At 41.9% G+C, this 26,622-nt stretch overlaps 1 long non-coding RNA gene across 1 annotated transcript; it reads right to left on the reverse strand.

The window, feature by feature from the left end:
- Positions 1-5,011: 5,011 nt before the first annotated feature.
- Positions 5,012-25,804, reverse strand: LOC140504718 (uncharacterized). The gene is made up of 3 exons (XR_011967218.1): positions 25,428-25,804; positions 7,648-7,776; positions 5,012-5,189 (listed from the first exon to the last, which is right to left on the reverse strand). It is a non-coding gene; the product is annotated as an uncharacterized lncRNA (long non-coding RNA).
- Positions 25,805-26,622: the final 818 nt, after the last annotated feature.

Here is a 26,622-nt window from a genome sequence, read left to right on the forward strand (position 1 = left end):
GAAAGGGCATTAATGCTCAAGGGGACCTAGGAATAAAACAGAATGTTAGATTTGGAAAGGATCTTAGAGCATAGAACATAGACTATCAGAGCTAGCTAGGACCAGAACATTAAAAAATAAAATATTAAGGTTGAAAGGGACTTTAGAAACACAATATTAGAGGTAGGCAGGAACCTTAGAATATGGAACATAGAATATTATAGCTAGAATGGATTTTAGAGATCACCTAGTCCAATTCCATGATGTTTACAGAGAGAAACTGAGGCCTAAAGAGGCAAAGATAACAAAGCACATTAATGACAGAACTGGACCTAGTACTTCATGGGGAGGGATTCAATTGGCCCAGCCTAGAGACTAAACTGCCCATCTTCTTCTGCCTCTTTTTAGAACTTTCTTGTGGTGGATGGGATTATCTAGAGAAAAAGAGATTCCTTGCTCAAGGGCACTCATTTCATGATTCAGAGTCTTTCCATGGGATTGTGGCAACTGGCAACCCACTGCTCTGATGACCCTTGTTAGAAGCTAGTCCCCATGTCTTCTCACTTCTCGACCTCCCCTTCCTCTTTCCACTTACCCCTATGTATAGAAAAAATCTATGGTACGTCATAACTACTCAGTGCTGATGGAGCCACATTGATTAGTGATAAGGACATGATCCTAGAGAGTTGGACCGAACACTTCCATAATGTTCTCAACAGACCATTGTCAATCAATGCTGAGGCCATTGACCTGTTTACCTCAGGTTGAAGCCAATCCCTCCTTAGGTGAACTCCCCACTGAAGAAGAGGTTTTGAGGCCCATTAGGCTCCTTTCATGTGGCAAAGCACCTGGTGCTGATTCTATTCCAGCTGAGATTTACAAGATAGGGGGACCATTGCTCATACAAAAGCTGACTGAAATATTCCAGGTTATATGGCAAGAGGAGGTTATCTCCTAGGAGTTCAAGGATGCCTCCATTGTCTATCTCTATAAGGGTAAAGGGAATAGATTGTCCTGTGACAATCATGGGAATGTGTGTGTCTCTTAGTCATTGTTGGCAAGATTCTTGCTAGAGTCCTCCTTGATAGGCTGATCCTTCACCTGGAAGATGGTCATATACCTGAAAGTCAGCTTCAGAAAGGTCTGAGGAACAGTCGATATGGTGTTTGCTGTCTGACAACTTCAGGAGAAATGCCAGGAGCAGAACAGAGATCTGTACACAACGTTTGTAGGTCTGACCAAGGCCTTTGACACTGTTAGTCATGAGGAAAATTATGTCAAAATGTGGTTGCCCAGAAAAGTTCATCAGTATTGTATGTCAATTTTATAATGGTATGTTTGCCCAGGTTTTGCATAGTGGACAATGCTCTTGTGCCTTCCCAGTCACCAATGGAGTAAAACAGGGCTGTGTACTTGCTTCCATGCTTTTTAGCATAATGTTTTCAGCCATGCTGTCAAATGGTTTCAATGAGGATGAACATGGCATTAAGGTCAACTACTGTACTGATGGTAAATTCTTCAATTTGAAAAGGCTACACACCAAGACCAAAGTGAAGGGAATGTTGGTGCAGGATTTTCTGTTTGCAGATGATTGTGCACTCAGTACAGTCTCTGAAGCTGAGATGCAACAAAGTATGGATCAATTCTCTGTTGTTTGTGATAATTTTGGCCTAATAATTAATAGCAAGAAAACATAGGTTCTCCATGAGCCACCACCACACCATCCATACGTGGAACCATCAGTTACAACAAATGGAGAAGTTTTGAGTGCTGTGGATAAGTTCACTTACTTTGATAGTGTACTTTCCAGTGATGTACACATTGACAATGAGGTTGACCCACACATTGCCAGAGCTAGCTCAGTGTTTGGGAGGTTCCAAAGAAAAGTTTGGGAGAGAAGAGGTATTAGACTGACTACCAAACTGAAGGTCTGCAGAGCCGTTGTGCTGACCTCATTGTTATATGCCTGTGAAACATGGACAGTCTACCAGCGTGAACTATCTTAGGAAGATTCTGAAGATCACCTGGCAAGATAAGGTACCAGACGCTGTTGGAACTAAACTGTCAAACATTCAAACTGTGCTTCAGAGAGTACAACTCTGATGGACTGGCCTCGTTGTTTGAATGCAAAATGTATGCTTGCCAAAAAGACTATTTTATTGAGAACTCTTATGGGACAGGCAATCACATGGTGGTCAGAAGAAGTGATACAAGGACACTCTCAAGGTCTCTCTCAACAACTTTGGATTTGATTGTGACATGGGAGACATTGGCACAGGACTGCTCAGCATCGTGTGCCCACATCAGAAAGGGTGCTGTGCTTTATGAGCAAAGCAGAATTGAGAGAGCACAAAAAAAGCGTACATGGACTATCTGTGCCCAATCTGTGGTAGAGCATTCTGAGCTCCTATTGGTCTGATCAGCCACAGTCATACACACTGAAACTTCACTTTCATGGTGATGTCATTTTGGTTTTCTTCGAGAATGAAAGACAACAACCAACCAAACAAGCAACCATGTACAGAATAGTTCACCTTATCTTTGTCTCATTTTCATTGGCTCCTTTTACTCCTTCTAAGCCTTTAATGTCTTCCCCAAAGGCTCTGACCTTTATTGCCAGTCTTGCATATTCTACTGGCTGCTGAGTTCCTCCACTTGGTACTTTTGCAGAAGTACCCAGCATTTGAAGAAGACTCAGGTTCAGATCTCAACCCTTTCACTTACTAGCTGTATGACTATGGGCATATTACTCAAATCCTTTTGAGTCTCAGTTTCCTCATCTGTAAAATGAAGGACTTGTGTTCAGTGACCTCTTAGATCCCTTCAAGCATTAGGCCTGTGAATCTATGAACCTTTGTCCAAAAATAAACTCATCTTCCTCCCACTCCCTCCTTCTGGCTTCCTTATTTTTATTGATGGGGTTGTCATCCCTCCAGTCAACTAGACTCAAAATTCAGAGAGATTTTTGACTCTCCCCTCATCATCCACCCAGTAACAAGAGTTGACATTAGAAAATGTTTTAAGATTTGCAATGCACTTTACATCCCTTCCTGTTTTTGAGCTCTATGACCACCCTAGGGTCAGAGTGTGGACATCTCTGGGTTGAGAAAGCTGCTGTTGGGGAAGTGAAGTCCAGAGATTAAGGAGGAGTGTACTAGAAAGAAAAATGCTGGATTTGGAGTTAGAGGGCTCAAAAGAGGGAATCAAATTTCTACCTGGGCACCTCCAAGCTGTGTGATATTTGGCAAGTCATTTAATTTCTCTGTGCCATGATTTCTTCATCCATAAAGGGAAAAGGCTGAACTAGAGGAGTCCAGGTCCCTTCCATTGCCAAGATCCCTTTCATTTCTAATATATGTTTCTATATTGAATCTCTCTTCCACACCACAGACCTTGAAATACGAGACTATTACCATGGCCTCCTAACCAGTGTCTCCACTTCCAACAACCCTATCTTAAAGAACACAGCTCTGAGCCCATCCCCTGACTCTCTGACAAATTGAATTCTCAGTTCCCAGTGCTCTTCCTCATTCAAATCCTCCCCTCTCTGCAGAATGAAGTCCAGATTCCTTAGCCTGATCCTCAAGGCCTTCTATCCTTTGTACAGAGCCTACCTTTCTTGATTCATTTTTCGTTTTATGTGCTCTAAGCCTTACCCAAACTAGACTACTTATCATTTTATTCTCTGACCTCTTTGCATTTATTAACATCGTCTCTCCTTTGCCTAGAATATCTTCCTTAGTCCAGACCGGACAAATTCCTATCTGCCTTTCAAGACCTGGTCAAATGTCACCTCCTCCAGGGAGCCTCCCCTGATCCCCATCCTGCCCCCAATCAGAGTGCTTTCTCCCTTCTCAGAACCCCACTCTGCCCCCAGTAATCTGTCCTTCTCTTTCTGATATTTCTAGTTCTCTGCCTTTGTGTCTTGTCTCCTCCTCCCTCCCTTGTTAGACTGCTGTTGGGGCTTGGACTTTCTCTTATCTAGTTCTGTCCCCAGGTTTCAGCACTGAGACCAACAGAGTAGGCCCTCCATGAATATTTATTAGAAGGAACGAATGATCGAATCAACAATAGAGTCAAAGGTTCTTTCTGGGCCTGATTGGCCTATGCTTTGCATACTAGAACTCGGCAAGTTTTCCCTCCCTTATTTTCTGCCCCTGGGTCTCAGTTTAGCATTAAGAGAAGAAACAGAAAGTTGGCTTTAAAGTTTGATTCTCTCTCAGGAGCCCTGAACTTGGCCCCATTGAAGGCTAGCTTGAAGTACATTAGTATTTCATAAAGCTGGCCGGTTGGTGCTGTTGATGCTTGAGAAGGGAGGGAGCACTTCAGGGAGAGAAGACCAGACAGGGGAGGAGGCTTTGAAGGGTTAGGTGGACATTTTGCACACCTTCCAGAGACCTTGAAAATTATAGGTAGGCAAATAAACATAGGTAGGGGTCAGGGAAAGAAGAAACTCATAAGAGAGAGGAGGGTTGGAGCCATTGAGGTAAGGAGAGAATAAATAGCAGTGGGCCCTAGCAGAGGGTACTGAAATATACAGACATATCTGCAATAGAAGGCAGGCCATGATAAGTACACAAGATGGAGGCAAGCAGAATGCTTGGGGAATTGTGTTCATCCTTAGTTGCCGAAGAAGACCATGCCATCAGAGAAATAATGAAATGACTTGCACTTGACTTTGTTTTGAGTGAGGGAGGGCTGTGCAGGTCACTAGCCTCACATCTCCTCCAGAGTCATCTGAATCCAATGACCAGATATGGTATGACTGGTGATGACCCAGGATGAGGCAATTGGGCTTAAGTGACTTGCCCAAGGTCACACAGCTAGTGAATGTCAAGTGTCTGAGGTGAGATTAAGGGAAGGGAGAACATGCTCTTGACTGATCTAATCAGAGAAGGCTTCATGAAGGAGGTGATCCAAGATGGGCCTTTAAGGAGATGAAAGAGATCAGTCCACCTGAGTGAAGAAAACCTTGGGTTTGGAGTCAGATGACCAATCAACGGATCAGTCAATAAACATTTATTTAGTGCTTACTAATGCCAGGTACCATGCTAGGTGTCTGGGGATACAAATAAACAAAAAACAAAGACCAGTTCCTGTCCACAAGAAACGTCCATTCTGTCCATCTGGGCTTGAGTGGTGGCTCCATTTCTTCCCAGCAGGCTGTTTCTGCGGGCTGTTTCTGTGGAACTTTTCTGATCCTCAGTTTCCTGTACGGTGCCAGAAAAAGCAGTGAGATTACAATCAGAAGACAGGAATTCAAATCCTAACTGGGAGGCTGATTAGTTGTTTGATTAGAAGGAAAGCCACCTCTCTGTGCCTTCAGATGGTCAGTAATAGTTGTGCTGCCTGCCTCAGAGAAATGCTTCAAGGAAACTGCTTTGTAAGCCTTAGAGCACTATACATCTGTAAACTATTTTTAATACAAAATATGGAGGGGATTGCTTTGAGCGGAGGCACAGAGACAGGTGGTTCTGTAAGCTTGGCTTTCTTTTCCATCAAGGCTTTAAGACTGGAAACGATAGTGACTTCCCCTTCCTTTCCTTTCACTTTTTTTTTTTTAACTCTCTGAAGTCTGGCTTCCAACCTCGTCATTCAGCTGAATCCATTCTCTCTGAAGTTATCCATGATCTCTTAATGGCCAAATCTAATGACCTTGTTTCAGTCCTTATCTTTTTTTTTTTTTTGCAGTCTTTGATACTAAGGATCACCTTCTTCTCTTTGATACTCTTCTCTCTAGGTTTTTTTTTTTTTTTTTTTGACACTGCTCTGTCCTGGCTCTCCTCCTTAGCCATGTGCTCTTTCTCAATCTCCTTTGCTGACTCTTCATCCAGGTCACATCCACTAACCATACAAGAGCTTCCAAGGCTCTGTCACGGACCCTTTTCCCTCTCTGTATTATTTCACTTGGCGTTCCTTTCGTATGGATTCAATTGTTATCTCTATGCTGATGATTTTCAAATCAAATTAACCAGCCTTAACTCCTCTTCTGACCTCTAGTCTCACATCTCTGGCTTCCTACTGGCTATCTTGAATTGGATGTCCTGTAGACATCTTAAAGTCAACATGTGCAAAATTGAACTTATTATTTTTCCTCCCCTCCCAGACTTCCCCTCTTCTTCCCTCCCTTCCTTGCTACTGTTGAGGGTCCCCTCAAACTCCCAGGCACTGAGGTTTACAACTTGAATGTCATCCCCAACTCCTCACTCTTTTTCACCCTCTCTCATAACTAATTTGTTTCAAGTTGTGTCAATTTTAACTTTGTACCTCCTCTCCCTTCTCTCCTTGTACTCCACGGGCAATGGTGCAGGTATTATTACACTAGCCTGCTGGTTATTCTGCCTGCCACAAGTCTCTCCCAGCTCCAGTCTGTCTTCCACTCAGCTGCCAAAATATTTCTAAAGTGTTAGTTTGACCATGTCACCCCCCCTGCTCAATAAACTCCAGTGGCTCCCTATCATGATCATATATAAAACCCTGTTTTGATGTTCAGAGCCCTTCACAACCTGTCCCCTTACATTTCTAGTCTTCTTAAACTTTACACAACACTATTCACTTTGCCATCCAGTGACAAGACCTCTTTGCTGTTCCTTGAACAAGGTACTCCATCTCTCAGCTCTATGCATGTTCTCTTGCTGTCCCTCATGTCTGGAATGTCCTCACTCCTCATCTCTGTCTTCTGGTTTCCTTAGCTTCCTTCAAGTCCAAAGCTAAAATTCCACTTCTATAGGAAGCCTTTCCAATTCCCCTTAATTCTAATGCATCCCTTCTGTTTACTCTCTCCGATTTATCTTTTCCATAGCTTGTTGTATGCAGTTATTTCCATGTTGCTTCTCCTTATTAGATCTTGAGCTCCTTGAAAATAGGGACTGTATTTGCCTTTCTCTGTACCCTTACCTCCTAGCAAAGTGCTTAGCATGTAGGAGATGATTAATATTTATTGACTTACCAATTGATTGACTGAAACATAGGCTAGAATCAAATTGTGGGGTGCTGAAGACTCTCTGCCCTTCTGTGGGGAGCTACTGAAGGTTTTTGAACAAGGGAGTAACATTATGAAAGTATAAGGGAGTACATTCTCCCACAGCCTCTATTATCTGTCTATCTCAGTTAACCTAATTAACTTAGGGAAGGAGGTTCCATTCCTCCCATTTCAATTAACTTAATAAGTGTAAGTACATGATGACATTTTAAATATGGAACCAAAATGGTCTACACCTTGTGATTAGTTTATGAGGCTTAAATTCTTTCAAGAAAGGAGTAGCTAATTGGCTAACCAAGCAAGCTAACTAGCACTCTCTCTCCTCTCCTCCTCCTCCTATCTTCTTGACCATGTCATCAGAGAGATTAGATCAGCAGCAGGCAGTGAGTACATCCAGATGAGACCAGAGAGACTGGACCACTAGGAGATAACATCTAAGCAAAGGCAACTTCAGTGATTGTGACCCCTTGTGGTGAAGACAAGTGATAGTTATATTGACTCAAAAGGGCACTGACCCTTGAAACCCATCATAGAGCTAGAGAGATTTCATAAGGATTTCACGAAAAGAGAAAAGGACTTCCAGTGTGTAGGACTTGTGAGTTATTCCTTTACCATTCATGTTCTCTACATGTGTGCATCATGTGAACATGGGCTCTGTAATAACTGTATTATATGCTAGAACTTACCTTCTTCACAGGAGAGTAGGACAATGGACTTAGATGAGAATCAGCCAATTATAAGGAGTTTTGAGGCTCAGGGCTGCTTGACATGATGGTGATCCTTTTCAAGTGAACTCTAGTTGAATTTGGAGATGCCTGTAGCCAGAAATCACAGAACCAGCCTTGACCAGCTCAACCTTGAACATCAGCTGAAGACTCAACTTTGCTCGGGACTTTCTAAACATCCTGCTCCCTGGCTTAGTGTGTCTACAGATGTCTTCTACCCTAAGCCCTACTCCCAATACGAAAGCCTCTAGAAACTATTAATATCTTACCCCTTTTCACTCCTCTTTGAGCAGCTGAGAACTTTCTCCCTCTCTGCTCCCTCGCAAACTCTTCTCTCACTTGCAAGTTCTTCTCAGACAATAAACACTTTTACAATCTGACTGGACTCTTTTATTTAGGGTTTAAACCCAATCCCCCCAAGGACCTTGTATGTATTTGTGGGAGAATGCATCTCAAGCTTCATAGGGGAATGTTTTTATAACTACTAGTCTTGAATGGCCCTTAGTGGGAAGCACATTGGTGGGGGCCTTTGAATGACAGTACTAGGAATTCTTGACTTGAAGGATGAAGATTTGCTTACACAGAGGAGATCCAAAGGAATGTGCTATGAGTCTTCTAGAACTCCCTCTGATGGACCCTTCGTAAAGAAGAACCTGAATCATATTTGAGAAAGGCCTGCCCAGAAGGGAATCATCTTAAGGGGACTGCTTTGAATGAAGACAGTAGTTATTTGGGTATATAAATGGTACTCTGTGATTAAGCTTGTAATAACTGGTTGTTGAGCTGAATTGGATTTTTTTAAAAAGTAGAGCATTTGGTAATCATGCATGTTTTCCTGGACATATTAACACACTTTGAAAAAGGGTCAGAAGTAATGTGAATGCCAAACTACCTCCGAAACAATGACTCTAGTACAAATCTGTGATTTTTGGCTTTGTGCATTTAGGCTTTGGGAGCTTTACTTGATGTAGAGAGTCTTATCTTGGGCAAGGGTCTGTTTAGAAGGCTTAATTCAAATCAGCACTAATAATTCTAATGATTTTAAATAGTCTAAGGGGCTCTATTAGGTAAGGGCCAATCTGACCATTTGCAGTGTGCCAGGTCTGTCAGCATACAGGATAACTTCCACACACAGGCCATGGGCCACAACATGCATGCCTTTTTTTTTTTTTGCTTGATGGCAGTGCCTTGCATCTTGGTCCATGACTATTTTCCAGGGAAGCTATGTCAGCCCTGCAATTAGCTCCCTCAATCAGGAAAACTGCTCACTGTGAGATTAGATACATCTCTGAGGCTGATTGCTGGAAAATTTGGGATAGAGCCGTTGGGTGATAATCTTTCTTTCTTTCCCTCTTGCTCTCTTTCCATTTTAAATAACTGCTTGATTGTAAAGAGGGATGATTCACAGCTCAAGATTTCTTCTGTAACTTTGTGAGGAGATTAGGAGAAAAGAAATTCACTCCCTCCCCCCTCCTCCAAATCTCGTGAATATTCCAACTCTCCATCTGTGGTACACTTCATGCTGAACTGATGTATACTGGTTGCAATCAGCATGTGAAAGAAAATGATTCAGACCTAGGTGATCTTATATCCAGGTGTCCAAGATCTCAGGCCCTGGGTAAAATGCAGGCTCCCCACCCTCTTCTGCTCCTGTAACCCTGATTTGAGGACAAGGAATATGTTTTCTGATTCTAAAGCACACTCCCTCCATCGCCCCTCCCCCTAAGAAATAGGGTGGCTCTTAAAGGTTGGCTCCTTCCTCTCATTCAGTGGTTGTGTCACTGTCAGAAAGGGCTCCCTTAGGTCTGTCTCCACTCCCTCTTGTTGCATTTTAAGCACATTTTGTCTTGTTTGATCCTCAGGAGGTGACAAAGGACAACTCGTTACATCCTTTGTATAACATCTTTTCAATTAAAAGAATCACACAAGTCTTGCTATAGGCTTCTCTTCTCTAAGATAAGCAGTCCCCATTATTTTAGGTCATGGCAGTGGGGAAAATTTTGGTGAAAAGAGTGCAAGCATAGAAGCAGCTATTGCAAAAGACAGAGCAGAGAAACACACCCTGGAGTCATCCACCTTTTACCAAATGAGAAGTTAGAAGGACAAATTAGAAAATTCAATCAATGATTTCTTTTTAACTAAGGTCTTTTTTTTCCTTTTAAAATTTCAGATGTTTCATTTCCCAAATTATTTCTTTGACACTTGGAGACCTTCTGCATTTTCCTAAATGCCACCTAATGATGCAACTGTGTAATTAAGACTAATTTGTTGGCAGAAATAATGGTAAGTTCTTGTGCTACGACCGAAAAAACTCCCCAGCACTCTTATTGTTTTTATCGCTATTATTATTGTCATTATTTTTACTGGGAGCTTCTATCAGGCTGAAAAAAATCAGGAACAAAAGGGGCAAATATCTGCCTTTTAGAAGAATGGAAAACAGAGATGCAGCTGTAGAACTCAAGAAATGGGTGGGGGGAGGGGAAGAAACAACTGGCACATGGTACCATGATGGGGCAGAGGTATAAGCTTCTTGAGGACAGAGACCATTTTTCATTTTGTCATTGTTTCCCCAGTATCTAGAGTGATGCCTTGCATATGGTGCTGGTGTACCTAATTAAAATATATTGTTCTTACTGTGCATCAAATATGATCTACTCTAGCATCCCAGAGCCAGCTACATCTTCCCTCAAGGTTCTATGGCATGCTAAGAGTTTTGTAGTGTCTCTTCTCTCTTGCCATCGGTTTGAGCCCCGACTAGTTGCATTTTGCTCACTGTTTGGTGCCAGTGACTAGAGTCTTACTTCCATTTAACCACTTAACATCATTACAAAGGGATATTTACTTTGAAGAGATAGTAAGAACAAAATACTTTGCCACAATACCTCTTAGGGGCATATTCTCCTCTATTCCACTTTATTTTTCTCAGGAGAGTGGGCATAAATTTAGCTAAATTCTACATAGTTTGGTCCCACCGAGTTCACAACGAAATGCAGCTAGGTGTGTACTTGTCTCAGCTATGCTGGTCTGGTCTCTTTCTCCTTGGAGCATTAATGCTGAATGGACTGCAAAACCTGAACCCTAGGGCACTGTCCGTATTTTCTCTTCTGACCTTCTGGGACTCATGAACTCAGATTCTCCAATCTAGTCTCTCCCATTATCATCAAACTGTCTCTTGTTAGATGCTTTTAGCAGGATCAAACCATCCTATGAGGGTCAGAGCTTTGCTCAGAGTCACATGATTGCTTACTGGCTGAGCTGAGATTTGATGCTGGGTCCTCAGGGTCCATGGGACTACCATGCTTCTCTATAGTGAGACTTTTTGAGAAAATGGGTCTCCTTGATAACCTTAAAGAAGGAGATGCTGAAAGTGTCATGAGAGAGACTTTTCAGTAGCTTTTGAAGCTTCCAGAGTAGCCTGTCTCCCTGACAAGGAAGAAATATTTCAACATAGTCCCTGGAAACAAATCTTTCCTGTCTGAGGAATGGGTGGATAGATGAGTAAGCAAGAATTACAAGGAAAGAAATGTTCTGAATGTGTGTGTCTGCTATCTGATTCCACTGAGGTCTAGGACAAGAGAAGACCATTTAGACGTGTAGAGATATTCAGGTTGTACACTAGGGAGAACTTTCTGATTGCTGTGAAGGGGATAGTAGGACTATGCCCAAGATTGCTTTCTTCTCCCACCACAATCACAGAATGTCTGAGTTGGAAGTTGACTTCAGAGATTATTGTCCCTCACAAATCCAAACACTCATTCTCCTATACAAGTCCTAATGAATGTTTGTTCAGAATTTGCTTAAAGACCTCCATCAAAGGGGACCCCACTGTCTCCTGAGGCTGCCCATTCCACTTTTGCCTCACATTAGCCTCTAATTAAGAGATTTTTTTTCTTTTCTTTTATCGGACCTATTCACCACTCTCATTTCACTTTTGGTCCTGCTTCTCCTGGAGTCAAGGAGAATAAATTTAATTCCTCTTGAGAGATCTTCAAAGACTGGAAAGATCCCTATTCTGTTCCCTTCTAAGTCTTCCTTTCTTCAGAATAACCATCGCCTCTTTCTGGACTGGTTCACCACATAGGGCACCCATGGTGTTTTCTTCTTCCCAGAAGCCTTGTCAAGTGGAAGGTCAGGGGCAAGACCCCAGAAACCTGGGGAATGCTGGCAAACTGCCTGCCCATCAGGTAGCTCCCCTTCCCCATGTTTCTAAGACAATGACTCTATGGGAAGGCCCAAAAGGTGTGTTCAATCAATCAATCAATCAGCATTTATCAAGCCAAGAGTACAAAAAGAGGAAAAAGCAAAGAGCTTACATCCTAATAAAGGAAACAACAGGCAACATATACAAAACAAGCTACATACAGGATAAATAGGACATAGTTAATAGAGGGAAGGTACTGGAATTAAGAGGGGTTAGGGATGGCTTTCTGTAGAAGATGAGATTGAATTGGCACATAAAGGAAGTCAGGGAGGTCAGTAGTCAAAGCAGATCAGGGAGATTGTTCCAGGCATGGAGGACAGTCAGAAGAAATGCTTGGAGCTAAGAGATGGAGTGTTTTTTACCTGGGAAATAGGTTCTATATGTGTGATATCTGGCAAGTCACTTCCCAACTGGGTGCCTTTGTTTTCTCATTCTAAGTTGAGATGTTTGGACTAGATGGTCTCTCAGGTTCCCATTCAACATTAGTGCCCTTTCCATTATGTTGTGACCACTTACAAATGTAACTAAATGTGGAGTCCAGTATGAGTGAGGTCAGACTGAACTGGACTGCAGTGCAGGATACAGACTATTGTTTTTGGCTTTTTCCTTGTTGGGGGCTGCTTTAGGTAGGCATCTTTCCATGTTGGCCCATGAGCAGTTGTTGTGGGTGCAAGGGGGTCAAGTAAGGTCAGGAAAATTCAGGAAGATGTGTGTGTGTGTGTGTGTGTGTGTGTGTGTGTGTGTCTGTATGTGCATCTCAGGTTAAGAACCCCTGGACTAGTTGGAGATTTCCTTGAGCCCTAAATCCATGGCCCCCTCCCAAGGGTTGATGCTCAGCCAGATTACCTTGGTAGGGGGGATTTGGGGAATTCGATAGCCTTGTGAGTGAGAGATTTACACTCGTTCTATGGAGGCCCCAGAGGATAGAACCAGGACTAACCGACAAGTTGTAGAGATAGATTTAAGCTTGAGGCTAGAAAACAAACAAACAAACAAAACTCTCCCAAATTCTGAGGGCTGGGATGGACTGGCAGCCTTGGGAGGCGATGTGTGTCCTAGCGGAGTCTGGAGGACCCCTTATCAGGCGTGTTACCGAGGGGAATTCTAGTTCATGAGTGTGCTGGAATGGGCGCTTCTGAGGTCTCTTTCCACATTGAGATTCCATGTGACAAACTGGGTGCTTCTCACTCCAGCTAAAGCAGAGGCGAGACTTCCCTCAGCTCTTTTGATAAGAGGTGGTTGTTTTTGTGGGGGCGGGGAGAAAGGGAAAGGATGGTGGTGGGGAGGGGGTGGGCACCGCTGGAGGGTGCCCTGGCCTCTTTCTGGCCCTGGTGACATAGGCAAGCAGGCTTGTTCAAGTTCCCCTCCCCCCTCCCCATCTTCCTGATGAAGAGAAGTTCTTTCTGATTGAGCTAATTATGCTGATTGAATTTCCTCCCTCTCCCTTCAGCAGCTCCTTCCCACCCCCCACCCTACCCCTCCCCTCCCCTCCCCTAGCTGCTGCTAGGACTCCCTTTGGAGAAAGGAAAAGGTTTCCTTAATCTGATGGGGGTAATTGTTATGCACACAGTGTCAGATGTTAATGTGGGCCTGACTGACAGGTAATCAGCCCCTCAGCTGTACAAAAGGAGTGAATAACTTGGTAATTTTATTTCCCCTGATTCCACCGTGTGGGATGTCAGGAAAATCTAAATTAGCAATCAGGGGAGTCAACGCAGCAGCAGCAGCAGCAGCAGCAGCTCCACTAGGGTGGGAGGGAGCGAAGCCGTACCTCCACAGCTGCATCGGCACAGAGCCCTTCTTCCACGGAGAAGGCTGGTGGTCTGGTGCCTTGCTCCAGGCTGCTTCCTGTGGAGTTGTGGATGCATGGGGGGACATTTGGCCTCTGTAGAAGCAGAAAGAGTCCAGGTGCTTAAGAGTCAGGGGGACCTCTGTTCTACTCTCAGTTTTTCTAAGCTTAACCTTGCTGGGCCTCAGTTTACCCATCTGTAAAATAAAATGAAGTGGCTGGCAGAGATGATTTCTGAAGTCCCTTCCAGGACCCTGTGATCGTGCCCTAGCTGGTGCTTCCTGGGTTCTGGTATCCTGATCTCACCCCAGGGAAGAAGAGAGGAGGGAAGGGAATGTCTATGTCTAGATGTTACGTGGGTCATCCATGCAGAGGCTGGATGTTTACCTTTTGGATAGGCTAGAGAAGGGATTCCTCTTCAAGAATGAGTTGGACTAGATGTCCCTTGAGGACCCTTCAAGTGCTAAAATTCTGAGATTCTGTGATTCTTTGAACTGAAGGGGGTGGTGGTGGAGTGGGGAGTGGTGGGGGGAGGGAGACTTCTGTCAGACTGTGAGTGACAGGTTTCCCCCTCCCTGAGCAGGCTGCCAAGATTCTTACCCTAGAATGCTCAGGACATGTGACCTTGCAGCTCACGTTTCAGCTGAACTGAACCACGTGCCTCTATTCACCTCCACAGAATTTAGCCTCAGTATCACCTCAAATCGAAAGTCAACATGTCGAAGATTTAAAATCAGGAATACTTGAGTTCAAATCTCACTTTAGACATTTAATAGAGGTCTGACCCTCAGCAAGTCACATAAAAATCAAGTCAAATCAACAAGAATTTTATCAAGCACCTACTATGTGCCAGGCTCTACGCTAAGCCTAGTTCTCTGCCTCAGTTTCCCCATCTGTAAAAATGGGATCCATAAAAACTCTTATCCCAGTAGGGTTATTGTGAGATTCAGATGAGTTAATGAATGCAGAGTGCTTTTCAAATCTTAAGGAACTATATAAAGGTGAGCTATTATTATTATCTTACGGGGGAAAATGAAGGCTGATCATCCTACGATTGTAGAAATACCAATTAATGTTGGCCCCTACAATAATAAGATTCCAGAAGTGGCAGAACCCTTAGGGAGGGAGGAAACAATAATTTATTAAGTGCCTACTATGTGCCAGACATTGTGTTAAACACCATATCGATAGCTACATCCATCTATCTATCTATCTATCTATCTATCTATCTATCTATCTATCTATCTATCATCTATCTATCTGTACATACACACACACATATAAAATCTTTTGATCTTCAGACAATCCTATTGGGGTAGGTGCTATTATCATATCCATTTTAAAATTGAGGAAATTAAGGCAGGAAGTTGTTAAATTACTTGCCTAGAGTGACACAGCTATCAAGTGTCTGAGTTTGTATTTGAATGAAGATCTTTCTGACTCCAGGTCTAGGACTCTACCTACTGCACCACCTAGCTACCTCTTAGGCAATAAAATGTTAGAATATAGAATGTCAGAGCTGGAACACCCTTATAGGCTAACCCTCCCTTTTGTTTTACGTATGGAGAAAGCTGAGGTACTCCTGGGAAGGGACTTGGGAGGTGGTACACAACAGCTAATTGCTGGAGAAACAGCTACTATTGGAGTGAGAACCCAGGTCTCTTAATTTACAATCCTGGGAATTTTCCACTCAGTGGAACTCTGATGGAGAGAGAGGAGATGGTGAGGAGGGGGTGGGGCATTGACTAGACTTAGCCAGGCAGGGCTCCTCCCTATCAGAGCCCTTCCTCCTACATCACTAAGCATCTCCCAACCCGATGAGGGTCATAGCTTGGGATCAGTTAGGATGAAAAGGAGTTTCAGGGTCTTAAGTGGATTGAAAGGGCGCTGGAAATCAACAGTTTGAAAAGGCAGTCAAATCATCTCATGCAAATAGAATGTGCATTGAAAGAGGCAGGACATCCAGAATAAGAGAGGGAAGAGAAGATGGCCCCTCTAGCCTCTTTCTGGATCAGATCCCATTGGGAGTAACAGATCCAATTGGCAAGCAGGAGAATATCCAGAGGAGGGTGACCTGGCTGGTGAGAGGGGCTGGAAACCATTTTGTCAGTAGATTAAGCAGGATGATTTGGAAGATATTCAGCTAGTAGGAGAGTTGAGGGGGGTGGGGAGCAGGGCCAGTGTTTGGAGAGGGTAATCGATGTCTTCAAGTATCTGAAAATGGATGATGTGGAAGAGGGGTTAAAATAAGCAGGTTTGGCCCCAGAGTTTAGAACTAGGAGCCCAGGGAGAAGTTGCAGAGGGGATGATTTCAGTTCAACAATCAGGACCACCCCCAAATGAAATAGCCTGCCTTAGAAGGTAGTGAATTCTTTACCACTTGAAGTATTCAAGCATCTTCAGGAAGGCTGATAGAGGGGGACTAATGATGATGATCTTGGGGTGGGGGGAATGGATATACCAAGGTGTCTTTTGTGAGATTTTGCCCGACTGATGGGAGGGAAGGGTCTTGGCCTGTGTAACTCCAATGCCTCTGGGCTCACACTGGCGGGAGGGTCTGTGGTGGAGTAGAAATGGAAGGAAAAGGCAGTTCAGGAAACTGTTATTACCTTCAGAGGCACCAAAGTGATAATTTGAGGTTCTTGAAGGTTTTATTTTTTCTAAAATGCACTGAATTTCCAGGCAGCATCAGTTTTAAGACAAGATATAGGAGGAAAAAAAAAAGAAAAATAATTCTACTCTCTGATTGCTGCTGCAGTGAGCCTGCTTTGGAATACATATAGATCAGGGACCTGCCTGGGGTCCTTTCCCCCGTAATACTGACTCGCAGACCCCCTCCTCCTTAGGCATCCAGCTTTCCCCATAAAGAGGTGGAGGAGGGGTTATCTTTGCTCTGGAAGAGCTTATTAACACTAAATGAAAAGAAGAGCATGACTCTGGAGTGGAGCTGAGTGGGCGGGCTTCATCTTCTTGCTCCATGGAATCACAACAGGATTGCTTTACCTTTAGGCTTAACATTGGAATGATTTCAGGATGGCTCTGAAATCCTGAGTGCTACAGTGGATGCACTGGACTAGGAAATGGGAAATTTAAGTTCTTATCCCACCTCTGGCACTGATTCTCTGGGTGAGTTTAGGCAAACAGTTTCTGTTGACTTATATGGACCTTGGTTCCCCGTCTGTAAAATGGGCATAATCATCCCTGCCCTCCACTTGGAAACATCTTGAAAACTGTAAAAAATAGCAGCAAAATGATGTTATCATCGTTTTATCGTGACTATTCAGGTCCTTTTAATGAGTGACATAGTTTATGGACCCCAAACAGGGAAAAAATTGCCTCTAACAAATTGTGTTCAGTCATTCCCATATGCCTAGAAGTAGCCATGTCCAAAGGAGCCCCTCCCTCACTTCTACCCTATCCTGATTCCTCTGAGTCTCTCCACCAACCTTTCCTAAACCCTCTTTCCCCCCATCCCCCAACGGGAGAGGAGACTGCCAAGGGGAGGAGACTGAGGGGAGGGAACCTCTCTCAGGACATACCTCTAGGGGGCAATAGCATCTTTTCTAGCAGAAAACACAGTTCCTGATGGCAGAGGCTGAAACTTCCCTTTTAGAGAGAGATGGAGATGATCTTTTTAAAATTTTTTTAAAGAAATACTCTTGGAGGTGGGGAGGAGCAGATGAGGCTTTTTAAAGGCTCTTTTTATCCCCTCCTAAAAAGCCTATACATATATATATGTATATATATATATATATATATATATACATATATATATATATATATATATATATATATTCCTCTTTTCCATTTGCTTAATGAAAAATTCATTCATTCATTTGTTCATTCAATAATCACTAGTCTTTATGTAGCACTTTAAGGTTTTCAAAGGGCTTTACATATATGTTAACTCATTTGATCTTCACTACAACCCTAGGAGGTAGGTGCTATTATTATTCACATTTTACAGATGAGGAAACTGAGGCCCAGAGGAATTAAGTGATAGAGCTATTCAGTTTCTGACAGGATTTGAACCCAGGTCTTGTTGATTTCAAGTCCCAAGTTCTATCCATTGCGCCACCTAGCTGCTTCACCAAAGATTTATTGAATCCTATCATGTCACACAGATCAATAAAACACATCCTCAAGGTATATATAGACTCAAAAGTTCAGAACTGGTAGTCCTCACAGACTATCTTTGTCTTATCTATCTGGTACATCTAGGAACCTCATGTAACAATGTTTCCTTCCCTGAAAGTGACCATCCAACTTTTGCTTCAAATAGCATCAGAGATGGGGAACTCATTACCTTATGAGGCAGCCCATGTTGTCTTAATGATTTCAGACTCACTATGAAGGTTTACCAAATGATGCTTGTTCCTCACCCTCCTTACACTTCTTTAGTGTGGATATTCCCCCAAATTCGATCCTTGTCACCTTCCTTTTCTTCTTTTGTGTTGTCTTGGTGATTTCATTTATTCCTATTGCTTCAATGACCATATCTATGCAAAGGATCCTAAATCTTTTTGTCAAGTCCTGAACCCTAGTGTTCTCTCTCTCTCTCTCTCTGCACGTCCTCTCTTTCTGTCCTCTCTCTCTCACCCTCTCCGTCTCCCTGCTTCATGAGCCCCTTTGGCAGTTGTATGAAATCTAGGGGCCCCTTCTCAGAATAATGTTTTAAAATGCATAATATAAAATACGTAGGATAATGAAGAAAATTAATTATATGGAAATAGTGTTATTAAAATAATTTTTAGAAAGTTCATGGACCCCTAACCCTATAACCTCTCCTCTAATTCCACATCTCCTATTGACTACTCAATTTTTCCATTTGGGTAGACTTACTAGCATCTCAACCATACATCTAAAAGTAAACTCGTCACTTTTCTTTCTAAACTAGTCTATGCCCTTACTTTCTTTATTTCTTTTGTTAGGGCCAACATTCTCTCAGTCACTTATGCCTCTTCTTCCTCTTTCTTCCATCATCTTTAGATATCCCTTCTCCCTCACTCCCCCAGCACACATTTCTCTTCCCCTCCAATTCATTATAACCAAGTTTTGTGTATTCCATTAGGACAAAAGGATAGTTATACAGGGTGGCTCAATATGAGAGAAAACTTCTTCATGAACTGTCCCCCACAATATTTCCCTAGCACTTCTTATGGGGTCAAAAATTCTAGCATTAACAATTTGTTTCCTTGTTATTAAAAATGTTCTCCACTAGAATAGCACTTACAGATCTCAAATTGTATTATAAAGCAGTAATCATAAAAATGATCTGATATTGGTTGAAAATAGAAAAGTAGATTAGTGAAACAGACTAGACAATGCAGAATGAGAAACAATTTAACTAAGTAACTTAATCTTTGCTAAACTGGAGAGCATAAATTACTTAGGTAAGAACTCCCTATGTGTCAAAAATTTCTGGGAATACTAGGTAGCAGTTTGGCAGAAATTAAGTTTAAGTCAACAAAGACTGCAATAAGCTCAAAATGGATATGTGACCAAAATATTAAAGGTTAAACCATAAAAAAAATTAGATGAGAACCAGATCAGCTATCTTTCACAGCTCTGGCTCAGGGGTAAGATGTGATGACAAGAGATGAAATAGATAATTTAGTTTCCATGAAATGGAAAAGCTTCTGCATAAACAAAATTTACTCAACTAGAATAAGAAGGGAAGCAATTGATTGGGAAAAAGATGTTTGCATCAAATATCTCTGATACAGGTTTGCTATACTGATAGAGCATTTGGTATACTCTAGCACATGGAAAGCCAATGCTAGCATATAGGATCAGCCATTCTGGAAAGCAATTTAAAACTATCATCTAAATGAACCAATCCCTTTATCCTCTTTAACGAAGTGATGCCACTACTAGGTCTATACTCCTAGTTGTGGGAAAGAATGACTGAAAAAATTATGGTATATGAATTTAATGGAGTATTATTGTTATGTATGATATTATTAAAGGGATGGTTTCAGAGAACCCTTAAAAGGGAAAACATATAAACTGATACAAAGTGAAGAAAGCAGAACCAGAGGAACCATTTGCATTACAACAACAGCCCTATAAAGAAAAAACCAGCAACTTTGAAAGACTTAAGAACTCTGATAAAAAAAAGTGGCCAATCGTATCTTCAGAAGGCCAATAGTGAAACATATAACCAATCTCCTAAAAGAGAGGTGATAAACTAGAATAAGACATATATTTTCAGATATGGCCAATGTGGGAATTCATTTTATGTGATTATTTGTATTTACTTCAAGGGTTTTTTTTCCTTTTTCATTATGGGGTGGGGTGGGGAGAGGAGCTGATAGGAAAAGAGCTGATAGTTCTAGGATTCCACCCCTCCCCCCTGGGGAAAAACTCCCAAAGAATCACTCTAAAGAATTTTTTTAAGGAATGAACTAAAAAACAAACAAACAGAAAAAAGTCAAGGAGGAAATCAATCAATCAACTAACACTTATTAGCACCATTTATTTGCCAGGTACTGTACTAAGTACAAAGAAATATTAAAACCAATTTCTGGCTTCAAGGAACTCAAGCATTCTAATGGAGGCGATAACTTGCAAAATGTACAAACAAGATAGAGACAGGATAAACTGGATATAATTTAACAGAGGGAAGGCACTAACATGAAGGGGATTGGATAAAAAAGTCCCTGACTTCAACAAGCTCATAGTCTAATGGGAAAAAGACAAGCAAGATAGCTTTGAAAGTTAGATGTTGAATGTTTTATATACATAAAAGGAAAAGCAAGCTGCATGTAATAGAAATTCAATTTCATGAATAATCCAATTTTTCTGTTCTACTTTTATATGGAAATGCTCATTTTATTTGTTACTAATTTCAGAAAAAAGAAAAAAATAAGAATGTAGGGAAAAAAGCCTTCACAAATATATGGGACCGAAAAGCATTCCCTAGAAGATAAGTAATTAAAGGAAATGAAAAAACAGTTCTCCAAAGAAGAATTGTAAACTATTAACAGCCATATGAAAGAATGCTCCAAATCACTAACAAGAGAAAGGAAAACCAAAACCACTTTGAGGTTTTGACTCAAGTGTAGCAGATTGGTAAAGATGAGACGAGATGGAGATGGTCAATATTGGAGAGCTTGTGGAGAGATAGACATTTTAGTGAGTTGTTGGTAGAGCTGTGAACTGTTGCAACCATTCTGGAAGGCAATTGGAAACTGTGTTAGGAAGATGACCAAAATGTCCACAAAATGTCAGTCTGTGGTTTAGTCAATGATAAAAAGAAAAGTCTCATGCATACCAAAATATTTGTGTGAATGTGTATATATATATATGTGTGTGTATGTGTATGTGCATGTAATGTCATGTTTAGATTTCTAGAACCACTTCCCAAGAACTCTTGACACCTGATTGTTCTTTGTGATATTACACCAAAGCAAACTATTTTTTAAACTTAAAATAGAAAGCAAAGCATATAAAAAAAATAAGAATCAAGTTCATCATTGATTTCCCAAACTACAACCTCCCCAAATTCCAAGGAACATAGGTTGTGTGTCCTCCATGTTCCACTTCTCCACATAAGCTTATTAGTTCAGCACCATTGTTGTGAGTTGTTGTTTGGTCATTTCAGTCAAACCCAATGCTTCATGATGCCATTTCTTGGCAAAGATACTTCAGGGCTTTCTCACTTCCTTCTCCAGCTCATTTTACAGATGGATAGATTGAAGCAAATGGGGTTAAATGAGTTGCCCAGGGTCACACAGCTAGTTAGTGTCTGAGTCCAGATTGGAGCTCACATCTTCTTGACTCCAGGCTCATTGCTCTACCCACTGAAGTCATCAAACAGGAAGAATAGACTTTGGAGTCTCCTCCCTCTGTTCTCCCCAAGCTCCTCTATTAGTAATCTAAGGGAGGGTAAGGGACACTACTTGTCCAGCAATTAAACTCAGTAGCTTTTGGATCTGAGAGGTGGTCTATCTTAGCACCAGCTCTACAAAGTCTTATAAATGGAGCTTCCTAGTATGGAAGAAAGAAGGAATTCATTAGTTGCACCTTCAAGGAAGTTTCCAATCCAATCCAATTTTATAAATATTTATCAAATGCCTACTCTGTGGAGGGTACTTTGCTAGGAACTGGGGGTGTAAAAACAAAATGCTTTCAAGGAGATAACATTCTTTAAAACTATTTTACTTTTTCAGGCAGCAGTTTGGAACAATGGATTGAGTGCTAGACTTAGAATCAAACGGAACTGAGTTTGAATTCTGCTGCTGACACCACTTACAGGACTCTGGACAAGATCCCTTGGTACCTGAATTTACTCATCTGTCCAGTGAGGATAAAAATAGCATCAAGAGTCCTTTTTGAGGATCAAATGAAACAACACGTCCAAAGTGCTTTACAAATCGTAAGTTCTACGTCAACACTAGCCATCATTATTACATCTTTTGGTTTTGCCTCATCTTCGTTTCTGAATTCCTCCCTTTTGTCCTGCCCAGTGAGTTATCCCTTATAACCAACGAAAAAGGGGAGAAAAGAAACACATACATCATGTTTGTCAACACATGCAATACTTCACACCCATAGTCCCCACCCCTGAAAAGATGGGGTGGAAATAGAATTTATGTTTCACTAGGGCAGCTGGTAAATGTTTAATAAGTGATTTTCTGAAAAAAGATTGTAAAGTGGCACACTTTCAGGTTTAATCTTCATCGTTAACATTTTTTGTCATTACTTTTTTGGGTCTAGGCAATCAACAAAACAATAAATTAAGCCCTCATTTGTAGCATTTCCTGATTCTAGGTTACAGTACACATCTATACTATGGGAATGCTAGATATATATATCTATCTGTCTCTCTACATATACATACATGTATATACATATACAATTATTTTGCTTTTCAGTCATGTCTTACTCTTCATATTCTTATTGGAGTTGTCCAATTGATTTTCTTGGCAAAGATATTGGACTGGTTTACCATTTCCTTCTCTAGTGCGGCCTCATTTTACAGAAGAGGAACTGAGGCATTAAGTGACTTGCCCAGAGTTCCACAGCTAGTGAGTGTCTGAGGGTAGGTTTAAACTTAGGCCTTCCTGACTTCAGGCCCATGGCTCTATCCATTGCACCACCTAGCTACCTCATGCATTATCATACACATGATGTTTGTTTGGTGGTTGTCCTTTGTTCTTGAAGAGGACCAATGACGTTGGGATGGTGATGGTAAATTGAGAAGGTAATTTGTTAATTTAACTTGAATACTGATATTGAGAGAGATCAGAAAATGCTTTCTGAAGGAGATGGTAGGCAAGCTGAGTTTTGAATGAAGTTAGGGATTTTAAGAGAGGGAGGTAAAGAGGGTGTGACTTCCTGGCTTGGTACATAGTCTGGACAAATGATGGGCCAGCTTGATGGAAAAGGAAAGTGTATCAAGCAAAGTCATATGTAATAAACTTGGACAGTTAATCTCAAGGTAAATTGGGAAGGGTTTTAAATGCCAGATTGGGGTTTCACAATTCATTCTAGAGGTAATAGGGAACCATGGAAGGTTCTTTAGCAGAGATGTGGTATGGATAGACTTGGGTATTAGGAAGATTATTATTGTGTGGAGGATGAATGGGAGAGGGGAGAATGGAGAAACTGGGAGTATATATGTTTTCCTCCCCTTTTCTCTGCTTTATTCATTTTGGGTCCTGCCCCTTTTGTGAGAGTTTGCACCCAATCTCCTAGTGGATGTGGTGCAAATACTCCCATATATCTACCACATTTTGTAAGAAGAATATACTCCTCTCTGTCTCTCTCTTCCTCTCTCTCTCTCTCTCTCTGTAGAAGAGAAAAGAAGATAAGGGGAGAGGGAAAGAGAAAAGAGGAGAGGAGAAAGAAAGAGAGACAGAAAAACAGAGGAAAAAGAGAGGGAGAAGAGGAGAAAGGGGAAAAAGAGGAGAAAAAATGAAGAGAAAAAAGGGGGAGAAGAAAAAAGAGGAAAGAGGAGAAAAGAGGGAGAGAAGAGAAGAGAGAGAAAGGAGAGAGAAAAAAGAGATGAGAGAGGGAGAAAGAGAAAAAGGGAGGGAAGAGGAGAGAGACAGAGAGGGAGACAGGGAGAGACAGAGACAAACAGAAATAGAGAGAGACAGAAAGAACAGAGAGAGAGAGAGAGAGAGAGAGAGAGAGAGATGCTACACATGCATTCACACTTTAGTGTAATTGTAAACGAAGTTATGAGAGTGTGACTTGTCCTACTACCCAGGCTTTTCATAACTAAGAGGATAAGGCTGGTGTCAGTATTGGTCCTTACTTTCCTGTCCTCCCTCCATCTTGCTTTCTTTTTCTACTTGGTCCCAGGCCCTTCTTGACAGGTTATTAAAAGCATGGCCTTTGGTAGGAGCTGAAGCAGGGGCTTGCACAGGGAGAAGTTGGCTTGGAAAAATCTGGGGCACAAAACCACTGTGTAAGTGATCAGGTAAGAGCTCAGGAGGGCCCAGGAGAAGAAGAGGCTGGATCTTTCCTTAGCCTGTGAACTGTAGTAATGCCAAGTTTTACCTCTGAGAGGGTCTGGCCAGAGGCCCATGGGCAGGAGGAAGGGAAGGAGGGAAGGAAGCTGAGCAGCTCTGCTGTGACCTGGGCAGCACTTGGCTCCCCATGGAGTATATTTTCTGCTCAGACACAGTAGTAATTTGGCCAATTGCTGAGTCCATTAGCGTGAGTAGTATTGAGTTGTTGGCACTATAAGAAGACAGCCTAGGGCCCCACAAAATGCCGCTTGTATTTCTTCCTCTCCCCTCTCCTAAGAAGGAAAGGGAAATGTGCTGGATCCAGTGTCATAGGAGCTGGATTCAAATTCTGACTCTGTCATCTTGGGAAAGTGATTTAATCAACCATCCAGCATTTATTAAGCACCAGCTATGGTTCAATGTTCCAGCTGCTGGGGAAACAGCCTTGCTGGGTTCAGTTTCCTCATCTATTAAATGAAGGCATCGGATCAAATAATTGCTAAGAGTCTTGTCAGCTCTAAACTCTCTGATCTGATAGAACGCAAGCTCTTCCCATTTTTGTTTTATTCTCCCTAGTTGTGCCTAGAACAGTGCTTGGCGTATAGGAGACACTTAATGTTTGTTGATTTGGTTGAAAGTTTGTTGATTGACTCAGAGGCTGTTGGGGTTTATATTTGTTCAAGCGTCTGCTAGACTCACTGCGCATTTCAAAGATGTCCACCCCCTCCACTGTCCTGAGGCTTCCCCAAAATGACCGTAGCTCTGTATTCTGCTCTCTGTTCTCTTATACTCTGTCCTAGTGCCCTGCCTCCTCCCCCAAATGCTGACCCCACCCAATTATGGCAGAGACAGTACTTAAGGGGAGTGTGAGGTCCAAGGGAGCTTAGATTTGGAGCTGGAAGGAATTTTAGAGGTCATAGAGACCAGCCTTCTACATTTAACAGATGAGGAAATTGAGGCTCAGAGATCTTACTCAGGATTACAGAGCTAGGCAGCTGGATGGTAGAATGGTTAAACTGCTCAGCATGAAATCAGGAAAACCTGAGTTCAAATTCAGTTTTAGATACTTACTAAGCTGTGTGACCCTGGCCAAGTCACTTAACTTCTGCCTCATTTTCTTCAACTGAAAAATAGAGATAATAACAGGCTTTACTCCAGTGGGGTTGTTGTGAGGATTAAATTATAAAGTGCTTAGCATAATGCCTAGCATGTAGTAAACACCATATAAATGCTTATTCTCTCCCTTTCCCCAGTAGGTATCTGAGACAGGATTAAAACCCATGCCTACCTGACTAAGTCCAGCACTCCATCTGCCACCAATTATTTTTTCTCTTCATTTCAAAAATAGACAACAACTCTATTGAAAAAGTTCATGAAAGGAAGCCCATCCATCTCTGCTGCTGTACATTTTGAGGTTCCTGGGACACCTTCTCTACTTTCTTCTTGCTTTGGGAGAAAGCATTTTTCAGTTGGAAGCTCCATTCATCCATTGTCAGCATAGAGTGACCAGAGAAACTACACTTCTGCCATGATCTGACCATGTAGATGGGCCTGAGTTAGAGGGATACTGCCCTATTATTGGTGGGACAGGGAAGAGACTGAATCTTTTGACCTTTTGTCTGCTCAGGGGACTGAGCTCTTGGAGACAGATCCAGCTGACTTGTGGGAAAGTGTATGGCTCTGAGGGAGACAGAACCCAGGCAGCTTAGAACCTTAAGAAAGTCTATTCTGATTATAGCATCATAGAGTTTAGAGGCATGGACCTAAAACTAAGGGAAGGACTTCAGAAGATCACCTAGTATAATCTTCTCTTTTTATAAATGGTGAAACTGAGGAAGGAGATGATATGTTTTATCTATGGTCACACATGTTGTGAATATTGAAGCTATATGTGTGTGTATATGTGTGTCTGTGCATATATGTATATGCAACATACACGTACACATATGTATATATGCATACACACATGTATTTTAATATACGCACACATGTAACTATATGTGTTTGTGTGTATATATGTATATGCATATATACATGCATACACACACATATAAAATTTAGTATCTAGGTCCTCCAACTTCAAATTCTTATAATGCCTCTACCTGAATATATGATCGGTTGGTTGTTGTCCTTTATTCTCATAGAGGACCAAAATGACACCACTATGTTAGAGCCAAGTTACAATTTGGCAGATTGGACTGATCAGACCATTAGAAGCTCAGAAAGCTCCACCACAGGTTGGGCACAAATAGTTCATGTTAGCGTTTGGGTTGAATTCTCTAAATTTGCAAATCTCGAGTTTCTTTTGAGCTACTTCAATTCTGCTTTGCTCAGAGAGCACAGCCCCTTCTCTGATGTGGGCATGCCATGCTGGGCAGTTCTATGCCAGTGTCTTCCATGTCACACAATCAATTCCAGAGTCTTTAAGAAAGACCTTGAGAGTGTCCTGGTATTGATTCTTCTGACCACCATGTGAACGCTTG

Source organism: Notamacropus eugenii, chromosome 5 (assembly GCF_028372415.1).
Source record: "Notamacropus eugenii isolate mMacEug1 chromosome 5, mMacEug1.pri_v2, whole genome shotgun sequence".
In the NCBI taxonomy this organism is placed as follows: domain Eukaryota; kingdom Metazoa; phylum Chordata; class Mammalia; order Diprotodontia; family Macropodidae; genus Notamacropus; species Notamacropus eugenii.